At 53.5% G+C, this 17149-nt stretch overlaps 29 non-coding genes across 29 annotated transcripts; all 29 read left to right on the forward strand.

Annotated features, from left to right (window-relative positions):
• The first annotated feature begins 270 nt into the window (after positions 1-270).
• TRNAG-GCC (transfer RNA glycine (anticodon GCC)) lies at positions 271-341 on the forward strand. Its single transcript has one exon. It is a non-coding gene; the product is annotated as a tRNA-Gly (tRNA).
• A 361-nt stretch (positions 342-702) lies between these two features.
• TRNAA-UGC (transfer RNA alanine (anticodon UGC)) lies at positions 703-775 on the forward strand. Its single transcript has one exon. It is a non-coding gene; the product is annotated as a tRNA-Ala (tRNA).
• Positions 776-1350: 575 nt separating this feature from the next.
• TRNAG-GCC (transfer RNA glycine (anticodon GCC)) lies at positions 1351-1421 on the forward strand. The gene has a single exon. It is a non-coding gene; the product is annotated as a tRNA-Gly (tRNA).
• Positions 1422-1739: 318 nt separating this feature from the next.
• Positions 1740-1812, forward strand: TRNAA-AGC (transfer RNA alanine (anticodon AGC)). Its single transcript has one exon. It is a non-coding gene; the product is annotated as a tRNA-Ala (tRNA).
• Positions 1813-2482: 670 nt separating this feature from the next.
• TRNAG-GCC (transfer RNA glycine (anticodon GCC)) lies at positions 2483-2553 on the forward strand. Its single transcript has one exon. It is a non-coding gene; the product is annotated as a tRNA-Gly (tRNA).
• A 361-nt stretch (positions 2554-2914) lies between these two features.
• Positions 2915-2987, forward strand: TRNAA-UGC (transfer RNA alanine (anticodon UGC)). Its single transcript has one exon. It is a non-coding gene; the product is annotated as a tRNA-Ala (tRNA).
• A 575-nt stretch (positions 2988-3562) lies between these two features.
• On the forward strand, positions 3563-3633 carry TRNAG-GCC (transfer RNA glycine (anticodon GCC)). The gene has a single exon. It is a non-coding gene; the product is annotated as a tRNA-Gly (tRNA).
• Positions 3634-4694: 1061 nt separating this feature from the next.
• TRNAG-GCC (transfer RNA glycine (anticodon GCC)) lies at positions 4695-4765 on the forward strand. Its single transcript has one exon. It is a non-coding gene; the product is annotated as a tRNA-Gly (tRNA).
• Positions 4766-5126: 361 nt separating this feature from the next.
• TRNAA-UGC (transfer RNA alanine (anticodon UGC)) lies at positions 5127-5199 on the forward strand. The gene has a single exon. It is a non-coding gene; the product is annotated as a tRNA-Ala (tRNA).
• A 575-nt stretch (positions 5200-5774) lies between these two features.
• TRNAG-GCC (transfer RNA glycine (anticodon GCC)) lies at positions 5775-5845 on the forward strand. Its single transcript has one exon. It is a non-coding gene; the product is annotated as a tRNA-Gly (tRNA).
• A 318-nt stretch (positions 5846-6163) lies between these two features.
• TRNAA-AGC (transfer RNA alanine (anticodon AGC)) lies at positions 6164-6236 on the forward strand. Its single transcript has one exon. It is a non-coding gene; the product is annotated as a tRNA-Ala (tRNA).
• Positions 6237-6906: 670 nt separating this feature from the next.
• TRNAG-GCC (transfer RNA glycine (anticodon GCC)) lies at positions 6907-6977 on the forward strand. Its single transcript has one exon. It is a non-coding gene; the product is annotated as a tRNA-Gly (tRNA).
• Positions 6978-7338: 361 nt separating this feature from the next.
• On the forward strand, positions 7339-7411 carry TRNAA-UGC (transfer RNA alanine (anticodon UGC)). The gene has a single exon. It is a non-coding gene; the product is annotated as a tRNA-Ala (tRNA).
• A 575-nt stretch (positions 7412-7986) lies between these two features.
• On the forward strand, positions 7987-8057 carry TRNAG-GCC (transfer RNA glycine (anticodon GCC)). Its single transcript has one exon. It is a non-coding gene; the product is annotated as a tRNA-Gly (tRNA).
• A 318-nt stretch (positions 8058-8375) lies between these two features.
• Positions 8376-8448, forward strand: TRNAA-AGC (transfer RNA alanine (anticodon AGC)). Its single transcript has one exon. It is a non-coding gene; the product is annotated as a tRNA-Ala (tRNA).
• Positions 8449-9118: 670 nt separating this feature from the next.
• On the forward strand, positions 9119-9189 carry TRNAG-GCC (transfer RNA glycine (anticodon GCC)). The gene has a single exon. It is a non-coding gene; the product is annotated as a tRNA-Gly (tRNA).
• A 361-nt stretch (positions 9190-9550) lies between these two features.
• TRNAA-UGC (transfer RNA alanine (anticodon UGC)) lies at positions 9551-9623 on the forward strand. The gene has a single exon. It is a non-coding gene; the product is annotated as a tRNA-Ala (tRNA).
• A 575-nt stretch (positions 9624-10198) lies between these two features.
• TRNAG-GCC (transfer RNA glycine (anticodon GCC)) lies at positions 10199-10269 on the forward strand. Its single transcript has one exon. It is a non-coding gene; the product is annotated as a tRNA-Gly (tRNA).
• Positions 10270-10587: 318 nt separating this feature from the next.
• TRNAA-AGC (transfer RNA alanine (anticodon AGC)) lies at positions 10588-10660 on the forward strand. The gene has a single exon. It is a non-coding gene; the product is annotated as a tRNA-Ala (tRNA).
• A 670-nt stretch (positions 10661-11330) lies between these two features.
• Positions 11331-11401, forward strand: TRNAG-GCC (transfer RNA glycine (anticodon GCC)). Its single transcript has one exon. It is a non-coding gene; the product is annotated as a tRNA-Gly (tRNA).
• A 361-nt stretch (positions 11402-11762) lies between these two features.
• Positions 11763-11835, forward strand: TRNAA-UGC (transfer RNA alanine (anticodon UGC)). The gene has a single exon. It is a non-coding gene; the product is annotated as a tRNA-Ala (tRNA).
• A 575-nt stretch (positions 11836-12410) lies between these two features.
• Positions 12411-12481, forward strand: TRNAG-GCC (transfer RNA glycine (anticodon GCC)). The gene has a single exon. It is a non-coding gene; the product is annotated as a tRNA-Gly (tRNA).
• Positions 12482-12799: 318 nt separating this feature from the next.
• Positions 12800-12872, forward strand: TRNAA-AGC (transfer RNA alanine (anticodon AGC)). The gene has a single exon. It is a non-coding gene; the product is annotated as a tRNA-Ala (tRNA).
• A 670-nt stretch (positions 12873-13542) lies between these two features.
• On the forward strand, positions 13543-13613 carry TRNAG-GCC (transfer RNA glycine (anticodon GCC)). Its single transcript has one exon. It is a non-coding gene; the product is annotated as a tRNA-Gly (tRNA).
• A 1009-nt stretch (positions 13614-14622) lies between these two features.
• On the forward strand, positions 14623-14693 carry TRNAG-GCC (transfer RNA glycine (anticodon GCC)). Its single transcript has one exon. It is a non-coding gene; the product is annotated as a tRNA-Gly (tRNA).
• Positions 14694-15011: 318 nt separating this feature from the next.
• Positions 15012-15084, forward strand: TRNAA-AGC (transfer RNA alanine (anticodon AGC)). Its single transcript has one exon. It is a non-coding gene; the product is annotated as a tRNA-Ala (tRNA).
• A 670-nt stretch (positions 15085-15754) lies between these two features.
• Positions 15755-15825, forward strand: TRNAG-GCC (transfer RNA glycine (anticodon GCC)). The gene has a single exon. It is a non-coding gene; the product is annotated as a tRNA-Gly (tRNA).
• Positions 15826-16186: 361 nt separating this feature from the next.
• TRNAA-UGC (transfer RNA alanine (anticodon UGC)) lies at positions 16187-16259 on the forward strand. The gene has a single exon. It is a non-coding gene; the product is annotated as a tRNA-Ala (tRNA).
• Positions 16260-16834: 575 nt separating this feature from the next.
• On the forward strand, positions 16835-16905 carry TRNAG-GCC (transfer RNA glycine (anticodon GCC)). The gene has a single exon. It is a non-coding gene; the product is annotated as a tRNA-Gly (tRNA).
• Positions 16906-17149: the final 244 nt, after the last annotated feature.

Here is a 17149-nt window from a genome sequence, read left to right on the forward strand (position 1 = left end):
ATGGTTTCGATCCATCGACCTCTGGGTTATGGGCCCAGCACGCTTCCGCTGCGCCACTCTGCTCTTGTCGCTGACCAACCTCAACAACCACATGTGGATGTAGTTTGCCAGCGATTCCCACGGGGAGTGGGTCCATGTGGCAAAGTCACAATGTAGACGACTAGGCGTTTCCATTGATTTTCGACCAGCGAATCCCAAGTCAAGCGTGGGCGAGAGCTGGACTCTCCTAGACCAGCTGAGCGAGGGTGGTGGCAAGTGGCCCGGCGTGGAGCATTGGTGGTTCAGTGGTAGAATTCTCGCCTGCCACGCGGGAGGCCCGGGTTCGATTCCCGGCCAATGCAATTATGGGCTCTTTGTGTTTGCAGCGCTCTCCCCCAATTTCCAGCCCCGTGGAGTGCATCAAGGCACAAGGTGTTTCTTGTCGAGAATGTACTAGGCGGTGTGAGTGCTTTTTGAAACCAGCCTTCTCCCAATTACATCATTGAAACCCATGGGGCCATACCTCTGAAGGGGCTCAGTTGTCAAAGGTCGTAGGAGGGAAAAAAAAGGGGGGTGCAAACCTTCTACGCTAGGAAAGCGGGTGGCTCTCCTGGTGTCTAGCGGCCAGAGCAGGTTGTGGATTTCGCAAAACTGACTATATTTTACACATAGCCCAGGAGAGGACAGGGATCAGCCATAGCGCAAGCAACACACTCGAGCAAAGGGGGATTAGCTCAAGTGGCAGAGCGCTCGCTTTGCATGCGAGAGGTAGCGGGATCGATGCCCGCATTCTCCAAACGCAGCTTTCCTGGTTTCACGGGAGGCACCTTGCTTTTGTGTTTGATGTTGAAGCTTGGAACCGAGCGCCGTGAGCAACATGGGAAGCCGGAGTGCTCCTCATAACATGTGCCAAGGCATTGCCACGTTTTTGTGGTGGCATCTGTGGCTTCAGCCAAAGTCACGTAGGCAGTATTGGACAAAAGCAATCAATTAAAGAAAGCACGACCAGGCTTCCATGGCCAAGAGACAATATTCCATTAGGGGGAAAGGTGCCAGTGCCATGCTTACGCTGAGAGCTTTGGACTCGTTGAATCACCTGAATCAGGTTCAACTTCTCTTTGTGTGCGAAAGAAAGGCCTTTGGGCCCGCAAGCAAATATCGATTGGCATAGGAAAAGGCAACGTAGCAGAGGATGGTTTCGATCCATCGACCTCTGGGTTATGGGCCCAGCACGCTTCCGCTGCGCCACTCTGCTCTTGTCGCTGGCCATCCTCATGGATTTCGACAAGCGAATCCCAAGTCAAGCGTGGGCGAGAGCTGGACTCTCCTAGGCCAGCTGAGCGAGGGTGGTGGCGCCTGGCCCGGCGTGGAGCATTGGTGGTTCAGTGGTAGAATTCTCGCCTGCCACGCGGGAGGCCCGGGTTCGATTCCCGGCCAATGCAATTATGGGCTCTTGGTGTTTGTAGCTCTCTCCCCCAATTTCCAGCCCCATGGAATGCCTCAAGGCACAAGGTGTTTCTTGTCGAGAATGTATTAGGCGGTGTGAGTGCTTTTTGAAACCACCTTCTCCCAATGACATCATTGAAACCCATGGGGCCATACTTCAGAAGGGGCTCAGTTGTCCAAGGTCTTGGGGGAGTGGCTCTCCTGGTGTCTAGCGGCCAGAGCAAGTTGTGGATTTAGCAAAACTGCCTATAGTTTACACATAGCCCAGGAGAGGACAGGGATCAGCCATAGCACAAGCAACAACCTCAAGCAAAGGGGGATTAGCTCAAATGGTAGAGCGCTCGCTTAGCATGCGAGAGGTAGCGGGATCGATGCCCGCATTCTCCAAATGCAGCTTTCCTGATTTGCCAGGAGACACCTTGCTTTTGTGTTTGATGTTGAAGCTTGGAACCGAGCGCCGTGAGCAACATGGGAAGCCGGAGTCCTCCTCATAACGCGTGCCAAGGCGTTGCCACGTTTTTGTGGTGGCAACTGTGGCTTCAGCCAAAGTCACGTAGGCAGTGTTGGACAAAAGCAATCTAGTAAACAAAGCACGAGCAGGCCTCCATGGCCAAGAGACAATATTTCATTAGCGCAAAAGGTGCCAGTGCCATGCTTACGCTGAGAGCTTTGGACTCGTTGAATCACCTGAATCAGGTTCAACTTCTCTTTGTGTGCGAAAGAAAGGCCTTTGGGCCCGCACGCAAGCAAATATCGATTGGCATAGGAAAGGGCAACGTAGCAGAGGATGGTTTCGATCCATCGACCTCTGGGTTATGGGCCCAGCACGCTTCCGCTGCGCCACTCTGCTCTTGTCGCTGACCAACCTCAACAACCACATGTGGATGTAGTTTGCCAGCGATTCCCACGGGGAGTGGGTCCATGTGGCAAAGTCACAATGTAGACGACTAGGCGTTTCCATTGATTTTCGACCAGCGAATCCCAAGTCAAGCGTGGGCGAGAGCTGGACTCTCCTAGACCAGCTGAGCGAGGGTGGTGGCAAGTGGCCCGGCGTGGAGCATTGGTGGTTCAGTGGTAGAATTCTCGCCTGCCACGCGGGAGGCCCGGGTTCGATTCCCGGCCAATGCAATTATGGGCTCTTTGTGTTTGCAGCGCTCTCCCCCAATTTCCAGCCCCGTGGAGTGCATCAAGGCACAAGGTGTTTCTTGTCGAGAATGTACTAGGCGGTGTGAGTGCTTTTTGAAACCAGCCTTCTCCCAATTACATCATTGAAACCCATGGGGCCATACCTTTGAAGGGGCTCAGTTGTCAAAGGTCGTAGGAGGGAAAAAAAAGGGGGGTGCAAACCTTCTACGCTAGGAAAGCGGGTGGCTCTCCTGGTGTCTAGCGGCCAGAGCAGGTTGTGGATTTCGCAAAACTGACTATATTTTACACATAGCCCAGGAGAGGACAGGGATCAGCCATAGCGCAAGCAACACACTCGAGCAAAGGGGGATTAGCTCAAGTGGCAGAGCGCTCGCTTTGCATGCGAGAGGTAGCGGGATCGATGCCCGCATTCTCCAAACGCAGCTTTCCTGGTTTCACGGGAGGCACCTTGCTTTTGTGTTTGATGTTGAAGCTTGGAACCGAGCGCCGTGAGCAACATGGGAAGCCGGAGTGCTCCTCATAACATGTGCCAAGGCATTGCCACGTTTTTGTGGTGGCATCTGTGGCTTCAGCCAAAGTCTCGTAGGCAGTATTGGACAAAAGCAATCAATTAAAGAAAGCACGACCAGGCTTCCATGGCCAAGAGACAATATTCCATTAGGGGGAAAGGTGCCAGTGCCATGCTTACGCTGAGAGCTTTGGACTCGTTGAATCACCTGAATCAGGTTCAACTTCTCTTTGTGTGCGAAAGAAAGGCCTTTGGGCCCGCAAGCAAATATCGATTGGCATAGGAAAAGGCAACGTAGCAGAGGATGGTTTCGATCCATCGACCTCTGGGTTATGGGCCCAGCACGCTTCCGCTGCGCCACTCTGCTCTTGTCGCTGGCCATCCTCATGGATTTCGACAAGCGAATCCCAAGTCAAGCGTGGGCGAGAGCTGGACTCTCCTAGGCCAGCTGAGCGAGGGTGGTGGCGCCTGGCCCGGCGTGGAGCATTGGTGGTTCAGTGGTAGAATTCTCGCCTGCCACGCGGGAGGCCCGGGTTCGATTCCCGGCCAATGCAATTATGGGCTCTTGGTGTTTGTAGCTCTCTCCCCCAATTTCCAGCCCCATGGAATGCCTCAAGGCACAAGGTGTTTCTTGTCGAGAATGTATTAGGCGGTGTGAGTGCTTTTTGAAACCACCTTCTCCCAATGACATCATTGAAACCCATGGGGCCATACTTCAGAAGGGGCTCAGTTGTCCAAGGTCTTGGGGGAGTGGCTCTCCTGGTGTCTAGCGGCCAGAGCAAGTTGTGGATTTAGCAAAACTGCCTATAGTTTACACATAGCCCAGGAGAGGACAGGGATCAGCCATAGCACAAGCAACAACCTCAAGCAAAGGGGGTTTAGCTCAAATGGTAGAGCGCTCGCTTAGCATGCGAGAGGTAGCGGGATCGATGCCCGCATTCTCCAAATGCAGCTTTCCTGATTTGCCAGGAGACACCTTGCTTTTGTGTTTGATGTTGAAGCTTGGAACCGAGCGCCGTGAGCAACATGGGAAGCCGGAGTCCTCCTCATAACGCGTGCCAAGGCGTTGCCACGTTTTTGTGGTGGCAACTGTGGCTTCAGCCAAAGTCACGTAGGCAGTGTTGGACAAAAGCAATCTAGTAAACAAAGCACGAGCAGGCCTCCATGGCCAAGAGACAATATTTCATTAGCGCAAAAGGTGCCAGTGCCATGCTTACGCTGAGAGCTTTGGACTCGTTGAATCACCTGAATCAGGTTCAACTTCTCTTTGTGTGCGAAAGAAAGGCCTTTGGGCCCGCACGCAAGCAAATATCGATTGGCATAGGAAAGGGCAACGTAGCAGAGGATGGTTTCGATCCATCGACCTCTGGGTTATGGGCCCAGCACGCTTCCGCTGCGCCACTCTGCTCTTGTCGCTGACCAACCTCAACAACCACATGTGGATGTAGTTTGCCAGCGATTCCCACGGGGAGTGGGTCCATGTGGCAAAGTCACAATGTAGACGACTAGGCGTTTCCATTGATTTTCGACCAGCGAATCCCAAGTCAAGCGTGGGCGAGAGCTGGACTCTCCTAGACCAGCTGAGCGAGGGTGGTGGCAAGTGGCCCGGCGTGGAGCATTGGTGGTTCAGTGGTAGAATTCTCGCCTGCCACGCGGGAGGCCCGGGTTCGATTCCCGGCCAATGCAATTATGGGCTCTTTGTGTTTGCAGCGCTCTCCCCCAATTTCCAGCCCCGTGGAGTGCATCAAGGCACAAGGTGTTTCTTGTCGAGAATGTACTAGGCGGTGTGAGTGCTTTTTGAAACCAGCCTTCTCCCAATTACATCATTGAAACCCATGGGGCCATACCTTTGAAGGGGCTCAGTTGTCAAAGGTCGTAGGAGGGAAAAAAAAGGGGGGTGCAAACCTTCTACGCTAGGAAAGCGGGTGGCTCTCCTGGTGTCTAGCGGCCAGAGCAGGTTGTGGATTTCGCAAAACTGACTATATTTTACACATAGCCCAGGAGAGGACAGGGATCAGCCATAGCGCAAGCAACACACTCGAGCAAAGGGGGATTAGCTCAAGTGGCAGAGCGCTCGCTTTGCATGCGAGAGGTAGCGGGATCGATGCCCGCATTCTCCAAACGCAGCTTTCCTGGTTTCACGGGAGGCACCTTGCTTTTGTGTTTGATGTTGAAGCTTGGAACCGAGCGCCGTGAGCAACATGGGAAGCCGGAGTGCTCCTCATAACATGTGCCAAGGCATTGCCACGTTTTTGTGGTGGCATCTGTGGCTTCAGCCAAAGTCTCGTAGGCAGTATTGGACAAAAGCAATCAATTAAAGAAAGCACGACCAGGCTTCCATGGCCAAGAGACAATATTCCATTAGGGGGAAAGGTGCCAGTGCCATGCTTACGCTGAGAGCTTTGGACTCGTTGAATCACCTGAATCAGGTTCAACTTCTCTTTGTGTGCGAAAGAAAGGCCTTTGGGCCCGCAAGCAAATATCGATTGGCATAGGAAAAGGCAACGTAGCAGAGGATGGTTTCGATCCATCGACCTCTGGGTTATGGGCCCAGCACGCTTCCGCTGCGCCACTCTGCTCTTGTCGCTGGCCATCCTCATGGATTTCGACAAGCGAATCCCAAGTCAAGCGTGGGCGAGAGCTGGACTCTCCTAGGCCAGCTGAGCGAGGGTGGTGGCGCCTGGCCCGGCGTGGAGCATTGGTGGTTCAGTGGTAGAATTCTCGCCTGCCACGCGGGAGGCCCGGGTTCGATTCCCGGCCAATGCAATTATGGGCTCTTGGTGTTTGTAGCTCTCTCCCCCAATTTCCAGCCCCATGGAATGCCTCAAGGCACAAGGTGTTTCTTGTCGAGAATGTATTAGGCGGTGTGAGTGCTTTTTGAAACCACCTTCTCCCAATGACATCATTGAAACCCATGGGGCCATACTTCAGAAGGGGCTCAGTTGTCCAAGGTCTTGGGGGAGTGGCTCTCCTGGTGTCTAGCGGCCAGAGCAAGTTGTGGATTTAGCAAAACTGCCTATAGTTTACACATAGCCCAGGAGAGGACAGGGATCAGCCATAGCACAAGCAACAACCTCAAGCAAAGGGGGATTAGCTCAAATGGTAGAGCGCTCGCTTAGCATGCGAGAGGTAGCGGGATCGATGCCCGCATTCTCCAAATGCAGCTTTCCTGATTTGCCAGGAGACACCTTGCTTTTGTGTTTGATGTTGAAGCTTGGAACCGAGCGCCGTGAGCAACATGGGAAGCCGGAGTCCTCCTCATAACGCGTGCCAAGGCGTTGCCACGTTTTTGTGGTGGCAACTGTGGCTTCAGCCAAAGTCACGTAGGCAGTGTTGGACAAAAGCAATCTAGTAAACAAAGCACGAGCAGGCCTCCATGGCCAAGAGACAATATTTCATTAGCGCAAAAGGTGCCAGTGCCATGCTTACGCTGAGAGCTTTGGACTCGTTGAATCACCTGAATCAGGTTCAACTTCTCTTTGTGTGCGAAAGAAAGGCCTTTGGGCCCGCACGCAAGCAAATATCGATTGGCATAGGAAAGGGCAACGTAGCAGAGGATGGTTTCGATCCATCGACCTCTGGGTTATGGGCCCAGCACGCTTCCGCTGCGCCACTCTGCTCTTGTCGCTGACCAACCTCAACAACCACATGTGGATGTAGTTTGCCAGCGATTCCCACGGGGAGTGGGTCCATGTGGCAAAGTCACAATGTAGACGACTAGGCGTTTCCATTGATTTTCGACCAGCGAATCCCAAGTCAAGCGTGGGCGAGAGCTGGACTCTCCTAGACCAGCTGAGCGAGGGTGGTGGCGCCTGGCCCGGCGTGGAGCATTGGTGGTTCAGTGGTAGAATTCTCGCCTGCCACGCGGGAGGCCCGGGTTCGATTCCCGGCCAATGCAATTATGGGCTCTTTGTGTTTGCAGCGCTCTCCCCCAATTTCCAGCCCCGTGGAGTGCATCAAGGCACAAGGTGTTTCTTGTCGAGAATGTACTAGGCGGTGTGAGTGCTTTTTGAAACCAGCCTTCTCCCAATTACATCATTGAAACCCATGGGGCCATACCTCTGAAGGGGCTCAGTTGTCAAAGGTCGTAGGAGGGAAAAAAAAGGGGGGTGCAAACCTTCTACGCTAGGAAAGCGGGTGGCTCTCCTGGTGTCTAGCGGCCAGAGCAGGTTGTGGATTTCGCAAAACTGACTATATTTTACACATAGCCCAGGAGAGGACAGGGATCAGCCATAGCGCAAGCAACACACTCGAGCAAAGGGGGATTAGCTCAAGTGGCAGAGCGCTCGCTTTGCATGCGAGAGGTAGCGGGATCGATGCCCGCATTCTCCAAACGCAGCTTTCCTGGTTTCACGGGAGGCACCTTGCTTTTGTGTTTGATGTTGAAGCTTGGAACCGAGCGCCGTGAGCAACATGGGAAGCCGGAGTGCTCCTCATAACATGTGCCAAGGCATTGCCACGTTTTTGTGGTGGCATCTGTGGCTTCAGCCAAAGTCACGTAGGCAGTATTGGACAAAAGCAATCAATTAAAGAAAGCACGACCAGGCTTCCATGGCCAAGAGACAATATTCCATTAGGGGGAAAGGTGCCAGTGCCATGCTTACGCTGAGAGCTTTGGACTCGTTGAATCACCTGAATCAGGTTCAACTTCTCTTTGTGTGCGAAAGAAAGGCCTTTGGGCCCGCAAGCAAATATCGATTGGCATAGGAAAAGGCAACGTAGCAGAGGATGGTTTCGATCCATCGACCTCTGGGTTATGGGCCCAGCACGCTTCCGCTGCGCCACTCTGCTCTTGTCGCTGGCCATCCTCATGGATTTCGACAAGCGAATCCCAAGTCAAGCGTGGGCGAGAGCTGGACTCTCCTAGGCCAGCTGAGCGAGGGTGGTGGCGCCTGGCCCGGCGTGGAGCATTGGTGGTTCAGTGGTAGAATTCTCGCCTGCCACGCGGGAGGCCCGGGTTCGATTCCCGGCCAATGCAATTATGGGCTCTTGGTGTTTGTAGCTCTCTCCCCCAATTTCCAGCCCCATGGAATGCCTCAAGGCACAAGGTGTTTCTTGTCGAGAATGTATTAGGCGGTGTGAGTGCTTTTTGAAACCACCTTCTCCCAATGACATCATTGAAACCCATGGGGCCATACTTCAGAAGGGGCTCAGTTGTCCAAGGTCTTGGGGGAGTGGCTCTCCTGGTGTCTAGCGGCCAGAGCAAGTTGTGGATTTAGCAAAACTGCCTATAGTTTACACATAGCCCAGGAGAGGACAGGGATCAGCCATAGCACAAGCAACAACCTCAAGCAAAGGGGGATTAGCTCAAATGGTAGAGCGCTCGCTTAGCATGCGAGAGGTAGCGGGATCGATGCCCGCATTCTCCAAATGCAGCTTTCCTGATTTGCCAGGAGACACCTTGCTTTTGTGTTTGATGTTGAAGCTTGGAACCGAGCGCCGTGAGCAACATGGGAAGCCGGAGTCCTCCTCATAACGCGTGCCAAGGCGTTGCCACGTTTTTGTGGTGGCAACTGTGGCTTCAGCCAAAGTCACGTAGGCAGTGTTGGACAAAAGCAATCTAGTAAACAAAGCACGAGCAGGCCTCCATGGCCAAGAGACAATATTTCATTAGCGCAAAAGGTGCCAGTGCCATGCTTACGCTGAGAGCTTTGGACTCGTTGAATCACCTGAATCAGGTTCAACTTCTCTTTGTGTGCGAAAGAAAGGCCTTTGGGCCCGCACGCAAGCAAATATCGATTGGCATAGGAAAGGGCAACGTAGCAGAGGATGGTTTCGATCCATCGACCTCTGGGTTATGGGCCCAGCACGCTTCCGCTGCGCCACTCTGCTCTTGTCGCTGACCAACCTCAACAACCACATGTGGATGTAGTTTGCCAGCGATTCCCACGGGGAGTGGGTCCATGTGGCAAAGTCACAATGTAGACGACTAGGCGTTTCCATTGATTTTCGACCAGCGAATCCCAAGTCAAGCGTGGGCGAGAGCTGGACTCTCCTAGACCAGCTGAGCGAGGGTGGTGGCAAGTGGCCCGGCGTGGAGCATTGGTGGTTCAGTGGTAGAATTCTCGCCTGCCACGCGGGAGGCCCGGGTTCGATTCCCGGCCAATGCAATTATGGGCTCTTTGTGTTTGCAGCGCTCTCCCCCAATTTCCAGCCCCGTGGAGTGCATCAAGGCACAAGGTGTTTCTTGTCGAGAATGTACTAGGCGGTGTGAGTGCTTTTTGAAACCAGCCTTCTCCCAATTACATCATTGAAACCCATGGGGCCATACCTCTGAAGGGGCTCAGTTGTCAAAGGTCGTAGGAGGGAAAAAAAAGGGGGGTGCAAACCTTCTACGCTAGGAAAGCGGGTGGCTCTCCTGGTGTCTAGCGGCCAGAGCAGGTTGTGGATTTCGCAAAACTGACTATATTTTACACATAGCCCAGGAGAGGACAGGGATCAGCCATAGCGCAAGCAACACACTCGAGCAAAGGGGGATTAGCTCAAGTGGCAGAGCGCTCGCTTTGCATGCGAGAGGTAGCGGGATCGATGCCCGCATTCTCCAAACGCAGCTTTCCTGGTTTCACGGGAGGCACCTTGCTTTTGTGTTTGATGTTGAAGCTTGGAACCGAGCGCCGTGAGCAACATGGGAAGCCGGAGTGCTCCTCATAACATGTGCCAAGGCATTGCCACGTTTTTGTGGTGGCATCTGTGGCTTCAGCCAAAGTCACGTAGGCAGTATTGGACAAAAGCAATCAATTAAAGAAAGCACGACCAGGCTTCCATGGCCAAGAGACAATATTCCATTAGGGGGAAAGGTGCCAGTGCCATGCTTACGCTGAGAGCTTTGGACTCGTTGAATCACCTGAATCAGGTTCAACTTCTCTTTGTGTGCGAAAGAAAGGCCTTTGGGCCCGCAAGCAAATATCGATTGGCATAGGAAAAGGCAACGTAGCAGAGGATGGTTTCGATCCATCGACCTCTGGGTTATGGGCCCAGCACGCTTCCGCTGCGCCACTCTGCTCTTGTCGCTGGCCATCCTCATGGATTTCGACAAGCGAATCCCAAGTCAAGCGTGGGCGAGAGCTGGACTCTCCTAGGCCAGCTGAGCGAGGGTGGTGGCGCCTGGCCCGGCGTGGAGCATTGGTGGTTCAGTGGTAGAATTCTCGCCTGCCACGCGGGAGGCCCGGGTTCGATTCCCGGCCAATGCAATTATGGGCTCTTGGTGTTTGTAGCTCTCTCCCCCAATTTCCAGCCCCATGGAATGCCTCAAGGCACAAGGTGTTTCTTGTCGAGAATGTATTAGGCGGTGTGAGTGCTTTTTGAAACCACCTTCTCCCAATGACATCATTGAAACCCATGGGGCCATACTTCAGAAGGGGCTCAGTTGTCCAAGGTCTTGGGGGAGTGGCTCTCCTGGTGTCTAGCGGCCAGAGCAAGTTGTGGATTTAGCAAAACTGCCTATAGTTTACACATAGCCCAGGAGAGGACAGGGATCAGCCATAGCACAAGCAACAACCTCAAGCAAAGGGGGATTAGCTCAAATGGTAGAGCGCTCGCTTAGCATGCGAGAGGTAGCGGGATCGATGCCCGCATTCTCCAAATGCAGCTTTCCTGATTTGCCAGGAGACACCTTGCTTTTGTGTTTGATGTTGAAGCTTGGAACCGAGCGCCGTGAGCAACATGGGAAGCCGGAGTCCTCCTCATAACGCGTGCCAAGGCGTTGCCACGTTTTTGTGGTGGCAACTGTGGCTTCAGCCAAAGTCACGTAGGCAGTGTTGGACAAAAGCAATCTAGTAAACAAAGCACGAGCAGGCCTCCATGGCCAAGAGACAATATTTCATTAGCGCAAAAGGTGCCAGTGCCATGCTTACGCTGAGAGCTTTGGACTCGTTGAATCACCTGAATCAGGTTCAACTTCTCTTTGTGTGCGAAAGAAAGGCCTTTGGGCCCGCACGCAAGCAAATATCGATTGGCATAGGAAAGGGCAACGTAGCAGAGGATGGTTTCGATCCATCGACCTCTGGGTTATGGGCCCAGCACGCTTCCGCTGCGCCACTCTGCTCTTGTCGCTGACCAACCTCAACAACCACATGTGGATGTAGTTTGCCAGCGATTCCCACGGGGAGTGGGTCCATGTGGCAAAGTCACAATGTAGACGACTAGGCGTTTCCATTGATTTTCGACCAGCGAATCCCAAGTCAAGCGTGGGCGAGAGCTGGACTCTCCTAGACCAGCTGAGCGAGGGTGGTGGCAAGTGGCCCGGCGTGGAGCATTGGTGGTTCAGTGGTAGAATTCTCGCCTGCCACGCGGGAGGCCCGGGTTCGATTCCCGGCCAATGCAATTATGGGCTCTTTGTGTTTGCAGCGCTCTCCCCCAATTTCCAGCCCCGTGGAGTGCATCAAGGCACAAGGTGTTTCTTGTCGAGAATGTACTAGGCGGTGTGAGTGCTTTTTGAAACCAGCCTTCTCCCAATTACATCATTGAAACCCATGGGGCCATACCTCTGAAGGGGCTCAGTTGTCAAAGGTCGTAGGAGGGAAAAAAAAGGGGGGTGCAAACCTTCTACGCTAGGAAAGCGGGTGGCTCTCCTGGTGTCTAGCGGCCAGAGCAGGTTGTGGATTTCGCAAAACTGACTATATTTTACACATAGCCCAGGAGAGGACAGGGATCAGCCATAGCGCAAGCAACACACTCGAGCAAAGGGGGATTAGCTCAAGTGGCAGAGCGCTCGCTTTGCATGCGAGAGGTAGCGGGATCGATGCCCGCATTCTCCAAACGCAGCTTTCCTGGTTTCACGGGAGGCACCTTGCTTTTGTGTTTGATGTTGAAGCTTGGAACCGAGCGCCGTGAGCAACATGGGAAGCCGGAGTGCTCCTCATAACATGTGCCAAGGCATTGCCACGTTTTTGTGGTGGCATCTGTGGCTTCAGCCAAAGTCACGTAGGCAGTATTGGACAAAAGCAATCAATTAAAGAAAGCACGACCAGGCTTCCATGGCCAAGAGACAATATTCCATTAGGGGGAAAGGTGCCAGTGCCATGCTTACGCTGAGAGCTTTGGACTCGTTGAATCACCTGAATCAGGTTCAACTTCTCTTTGTGTGCGAAAGAAAGGCCTTTGGGCCCGCAAGCAAATATCGATTGGCATAGGAAAAGGCAACGTAGCAGAGGATGGTTTCGATCCATCGACCTCTGGGTTATGGGCCCAGCACGCTTCCGCTGCGCCACTCTGCTCTTGTCGCTGACCATCCTCATGGATTTCGACAAGCGAATCCCAAGTCAAGCGTGGGCGAGAGCTGGACTCTCCTAGGCCAGCTGAGCGAGGGTGGTGGCGCCTGGCCCGGCGTGGAGCATTGGTGGTTCAGTGGTAGAATTCTCGCCTGCCACGCGGGAGGCCCGGGTTCGATTCCCGGCCAATGCAATTATGGGCTCTTGGTGTTTGTAGCTCTCTCCCCCAATTTCCAGCCCCATGGAATGCCTCAAGGCACAAGGTGTTTCTTGTCGAGAATGTATTAGGCGGTGTGAGTGCTTTTTGAAACCACCTTCTCCCAATGACATCATTGAAACCCATGGGGCCATACTTCAGAAGGGGCTCAGTTGTCCAAGGTCTTGGGGGAGTGGCTCTCCTGGTGTCTAGCGGCCAGAGCAAGTTGTGGATTTAGCAAAACTGCCTATAGTTTACACATAGCCCAGGAGAGGACAGGGATCAGCCATAGCACAAGCAACAACCTCAAGCAAAGGGGGATTAGCTCAAATGGTAGAGCGCTCGCTTAGCATGCGAGAGGTAGCGGGATCGATGCCCGCATTCTCCAAATGCAGCTTTCCTGATTTGCCAGGAGACACCTTGCTTTTGTGTTTGATGTTGAAGCTTGGAACCGAGCGCCGTGAGCAACATGGGAAGCCGGAGTCCTCCTCATAACGCGTGCCAAGGCGTTGCCACGTTTTTGTGGTGGCAACTGTGGCTTCAGCCAAAGTCACGTAGGCAGTGTTGGACAAAAGCAATCTAGTAAACAAAGCACGAGCAGGCCTCCATGGCCAAGAGACAATATTTCATTAGCGCAAAAGGTGCCAGTGCCATGCTTACGCTGAGAGCTTTGGACTCGTTGAATCACCTGAATCAGGTTCAACTTCTCTTTGTGTGCGAAAGAAAGGCCTTTGGGCCCGCACGCAAGCAAATATCGATTGGCATAGGAAAGGGCAACGTAGCAGAGGATGGTTTCGATCCATCGACCTCTGGGTTATGGGCCCAGCACGCTTCCGCTGCGCCACTCTGCTCTTGTCGCTGACCAACCTCAACAACCACATGTGGATGTAGTTTGCCAGCGATTCCCACGGGGAGTGGGTCCATGTGGCAAAGTCACAATGTAGACGACTAGGCGTTTCCATTGATTTTCGACCAGCGAATCCCAAGTCAAGCGTGGGCGAGAGCTGGACTCTCCTAGACCAGCTGAGCGAGGGTGGTGGCAAGTGGCCCGGCGTGGAGCATTGGTGGTTCAGTGGTAGAATTCTCGCCTGCCACGCGGGAGGCCCGGGTTCGATTCCCGGCCAATGCAATTATGGGCTCTTTGTGTTTGCAGCGCTCTCCCCCAATTTCCAGCCCCGTGGAGTGCATCAAGGCACAAGGTGTTTCTTGTCGAGAATGTACTAGGCGGTGTGAGTGCTTTTTGAAACCAGCCTTCTCCCAATTACATCATTGAAACCCATGGGGCCATACCTCTGAAGGGGCTCAGTTGTCAAAGGTCGTAGGAGGGAAAAAAAAGGGGGGTGCAAACCTTCTACGCTAGGAAAGCGGGTGGCTCTCCTGGTGTCTAGCGGCCAGAGCAGGTTGTGGATTTCGCAAAACTGACTATATTTTACACATAGCCCAGGAGAGGACAGGGATCAGCCATAGCGCAAGCAACACACTCGAGCAAAGGGGGATTAGCTCAAGTGGCAGAGCGCTCGCTTTGCATGCGAGAGGTAGTGGGATCGATGCCCGCATTCTCCAAACGCAGCTTTCCTGGTTTCACGGGAGGCACCTTGCTTTTGTGTTTGATGTTGAAGCTTGGAACCGAGCGCCGTGAGCAACATGGGAAGCCGGAGTGCTCCTCATAACATGTGCCAAGGCATTGCCACGTTTTTGTGGTGGCATCTGTGGCTTCAGCCAAAGTCACGTAGGCAGTATTGGACAAAAGCAATCAATTAAAGAAAGCACGACCAGGCTTCCATGGCCAAGAGACAATATTCCATTAGGGGGAAAGGTGCCAGTGCCATGCTTACGCTGAGAGCTTTGGACTCGTTGAATCACCTGAATCAGGTTCAACTTCTCTTTGTGTGCGAAAGAAAGGCCTTTGGGCCCGCAAGCAAATATCGATTGGCATAGGAAAAGGCAACGTAGCAGAGGATGGTTTCGATCCATCGACCTCTGGGTTATGGGCCCAGCACGCTTCCGCTGCGCCACTCTGCTCTTGTCGCTGACCATCCTCATGGATTTCGACAAGCGAATCCCAAGTCAAGCGTGGGCGAGAGCTGGACTCTCCTAGGCCAGCTGAGCGAGGGTGGTGGCGCCTGGCCCGGCGTGGAGCATTGGTGGTTCAGTGGTAGAATTCTCGCCTGCCACGCGGGAGGCCCGGGTTCGATTCCCGGCCAATGCAATTATGGGCTCTTGGTGTTTGTAGCTCTCTCCCCCAATTTCCAGCCCCATGGAATGCCTCAAGGCACAAGGTGTTTCTTGTCGAGAATGTATTAGGCGGTGTGAATGCTTTTTGAAACCACCTTCTCCCAATGACATCATTGAAACCCATGGGGCCATACTTCAGAAGGGGCTCAGTTGTCCAAGGTCTTGGGGGAGTGGCTCTCCTGGTGTCTAGCGGCCAGAGCAAGTTGTGGATTTAGCAAAACTGCCTATAGTTTACACATAGCCCAGGAGAGGACAGGGATCAGCCATAGCACAAGCAACAACCTCAAGCAAAGGGGGATTAGCTCAAATGGTAGAGCGCTCGCTTAGCATGCGAGAGGTAGCGGGATCGATGCCCGCATTCTCCAAATGCAGCTTTCCTGATTTGCCAGGAGACACCTTGCTTTTGTGTTTGATGTTGAAGCTTGGAACCGAGCGCCGTGAGCAACATGGGAAGCCGGAGTCCTCCTCATAACGCGTGCCAAGGCGTTGCCACGTTTTTGTGGTGGCAACTGTGGCTTCAGCCAAAGTCACGTAGGCAGTGTTGGACAAAAGCAATCTAGTAAACAAAGCACGAGCAGGCCTCCATGGCCAAGAGACAATATTTCATTAGCGCAAAAGGTGCCAGTGCCATGCTTACGCTGAGAGCTTTGGACTCGTTGAATCACCTGAATCAGGTTCAACTTCTCTTTGTGTGCGAAAGAAAGGCCTTTGGGCCCGCACGCAAGCAAATATCGATTGGCATAGAAAAAGGCAACGTAGCAGAGGATGGTTTCGATCCATCGACCTCTGGGTTATGGGCCCAGCACGCTTCCGCTGCGCCACTCTGCTCTTGTCGCTGACCAACCTCAACAACCACATGTGGATGTAGTTTGCCAGCGATTCCCACGGGGAGTGGGTCCATGTGGCAAAGTCACAATGTAGACGACTAGGCGTTTCCATTGATTTTCGACCAGCGAATCCCAAGTCAAGCGTGGGCGAGAGCTGGACTCTCCTAGACCAGCTGAGCGAGGGTGGTGGCAAGTGGCCCGGCGTGGAGCATTGGTGGTTCAGTGGTAGAATTCTCGCCTGCCACGCGGGAGGCCCGGGTTCGATTCCCGGCCAATGCAATTATGGGCTCTTTGTGTTTGCAGCGCTCTCCCCCAATTTCCAGCCCCGTGGAGTGCATCAAGGCACAAGGTGTTTCTTGTCGAGAATGTACTAGGCGGTGTGAGTGCTTTTTGAAACCAGCCTTCTCCCAATTACATCATTGAAACCCATGGGGCCATACCTCTGAAGGGGCTCAGTTGTCAAAGGTCGTAGGAGGGAAAAAAAAGGGGGGTGCAAACCTTCTACGCTAGGAAAGCGGGTGGCTCTCCTGGTGTCTAGCGGCCAGAGCAGGTTGTGGATTTCGCAAAACTGACTATATTTTACACATAGCCCAGGAGAGGACAGGGATCAGCCATAGCGCAAGCAACACACTCGAGCAAAGGGGGATTAGCTCAAGTGGCAGAGCGCTCGCTTTGCATGCGAGAGGTAGCGGGATCGATGCCCGCATTCTCCAAACGCAGCTTTCCTGGTTTCACGGGAGGCACCTTGCTTTTGTGTTTGATGTTGAAGCTTGGAACCGAGCGCCGTGAGCAACATGGGAAGCCGGAGTGCTCCTCATAACATGTGCCAAGGCATTGCCACGTTTTTGTGGTGGCATCTGTGGCTTCAGCCAAAGTCACGTAGGCAGTATTGGACAAAAGCAATCAATTAAAGAAAGCACGACCAGGCTTCCATGGCCAAGAGACAATATTCCATTAGGGGGAAAGGTGCCAGTGCCATGCTTACGCTGAGAGCTTTGGACTCGTTGAATCACCTGAATCAGGTTCAACTTCTCTTTGTGTGCGAAAGAAAGGCCTTTGGGCCCGCAAGCAAATATCGATTGGCATAGGAAAAGGCAACGTAGCAGAGGATGGTTTCGATCCATCGACCTCTGGGTTATGGGCCCAGCACGCTTCCGCTGCGCCACTCTGCTCTTGTCGCTGGCCATCCTCATGGATTTCGACAAGCGAATCCCAAGTCAAGCGTGGGCGAGAGCTGGACTCTCCTAGGCCAGCTGAGCGAGGGTGGTGGCGCCTGGCCCGGCGTGGAGCATTGGTGGTTCAGTGGTAGAATTCTCGCCTGCCACGCGGGAGGCCCGGGTTCGATTCCCGGCCAATGCAATTATGGGCTCTTGGTGTTTGTAGCTCTCTCCCCCAATTTCCAGCCCCATGGAATGCCTCAAGGCACAAGGTGTTTCTTGTCGAGAATGTATTAGGCGGTGTGAGTGCTTTTTGAAACCACCTTCTCCCAATGACATCATTGAAACCCATGGGGCCATACTTCAGAAGGGGCTCAGTTGTCCAAGGTCTTGGGGGAGTGGCTCTCCTGGTGTCTAGCGGCCAGAGCAAGTTGTGGATTTAGCAA

The sequence above is a fragment of the Lithobates pipiens genome, unplaced genomic scaffold (assembly GCF_037356315.1).
Source record: "Lithobates pipiens isolate NorthernLeopardFrog02 unplaced genomic scaffold, aLitPip1_a1.2 Scaffold_18, whole genome shotgun sequence".
Taxonomy (NCBI): domain Eukaryota; kingdom Metazoa; phylum Chordata; class Amphibia; order Anura; family Ranidae; genus Lithobates; species Lithobates pipiens.